This window comes from Enhydra lutris, unplaced genomic scaffold (genome assembly GCF_002288905.1).
Source record: "Enhydra lutris kenyoni isolate GAN:26980312 unplaced genomic scaffold, ASM228890v2 scaffoldscaffold21, whole genome shotgun sequence".
NCBI classification, from domain to species: Eukaryota; Metazoa; Chordata; class Mammalia; order Carnivora; family Mustelidae; genus Enhydra; species Enhydra lutris.
The window spans coordinates 53,690,527-53,692,412 of record NW_019154105.1 but is presented as its reverse complement, the minus strand read 5'-3'; positions in this window follow the sequence as shown (position 1 = coordinate 53,692,412).

The window sequence follows — 1,886 nt, the reverse complement described above, 5'->3', positions numbered from 1 at the left end:
ATACTGTCACCACCTTGGTGGAAAACAAGAAGGCTCAGCTGGTAGTGATTGCACATGGTGTGGAGCCCACAGAGGTGATTTTCTTCCTGCCTGCTCTGTGTCAGAAGATGGGGGTTCCCTACTGAACTATCAAGGGGAAGGCCAGGCTGGGGCATCTGGTCCACAGGAAGACCTGTACCACTGTCGCCTTCACACAGATTAACTCAGAAGACAAAGGAGCTCTGGCTAAGCTGGTGGAAGCCATCAGGACCCAATTATAATGATGGATATGATGAGATATGCCGTCACTGGGGAGGCAACATTCTGGGTGCAAAATGGGTGGCTTGATTGCCAAGTTGAAAAAGGCTAAGGAATTGGCCACCAAACAGGGCTCAGTGGACACTGTTGAATTTTCTGTTTATAAAAACAATGAAAAGTTCTCTTTCAAAAAAAAAGAAAAGAAAAGAAAAACAATAACATGTACAAGAATCATTATATCTATAATATAAAATTTATCTTTCATAATGGATAACATTCAGTGAGGACTTTGTATGTACACTGCCATACTCTTAGCAATTTACTTACATTAATTTACTTAGTCATCACAATAATGTCTCAAATTAGGTACTATGATGATCCCAGTTTAGAGAGTAATAACAAAAAAAGAGAATATTTAAGCCAAGTTCATAAAACTATGAAGTTGTATAACCTAGGTTGATATAGCAAGGATTGTTAACAATTATACCATAACTACCTTCTAGACATTGACACTGCTTTTGACTTTTTTATTTTGAAACAATGATAAATTCACAGGAATTTTCAAGGACAGTGCAAAGAGCTCCTACATACTGTTCACCCAGTTTCCCTCAATGGTTATGTCTTAATTGCAAGACAGTATCAAAACCAATATGGTACGATAACAAAATCCATGTACACATTTGGTACAATGTGTGTGTAAAGCTCTGTGACGTGGATTTGTATAATCGCCACTGCAATCAAGACAGAACTATTTCGGGACGCCTGGGTGGCTCAGTTGGTTAAGCGGCTCCCTTCGGCTGGGGTCATGATTCCGGCGTCCTGGGATCGGGTCCCACGTCGGGCTCGTTGCTCAGCAGGGAGCCTACTTCTCCCTCTGCCTCTGCCTGCCACTCTGTCTGCCTGTGCTCACTCTCTCTCTCTCTCTCTCTCTCTCTCTGACAAATAAATTAAAAAAAAAAAAAAAGACAGAACTATTTTATTGCCACAAAAAGCTCCTGTGAGCTGTCCTTAATGTCACATTCCTCTCCTCCTCCTAAATATCCCTAGCAGTGGGCAAGCACTGATTTTTTCTCTACCTCTCTAATTTTGTCATTTTGAGAACATTCCTTAAATTCAACCATTGGTATATGGTTTTTGACACTAGCTTTTTCACTCAGCCTGGTGTCATTGAGACCCACGCATGCTGTATCAATGGCATGATCCTTGTTATTATGAAGTAATATTCCATGGTATGGATGTATGACTGTTTAATCCTTTTAACGAAAATGATTTTGGCTATTTACAGGGCTTGGCTATTACTAATAAAGCTATCATAAAAATTTGTTTATAAACGTGTGGAGTTATCTCATCTCTTATCTCTTGTGTGGAGATAAGTTCTTATATTGGGGGGCTAAATATCTAGGAATGTGATAGCTAGATGGTATGGTCAGTATTTAGTTGTTTTGGTTTTTTTTTTTTTTTTGAGAAAATGTTATTTTCTAGAGCAGCTGTACCATTGTATATCTCATGAGCAATGCATGCATTTAATTTTTCTGCATTATTTCCAAGTTTGATATTATCACTATGTTTTATTTCAGTTGTTCTAGTGCATGTACAGGAATATCTCCTCATGGACTAGGATTGTTTTTGTGCAGACAAGTCTGCTTAGA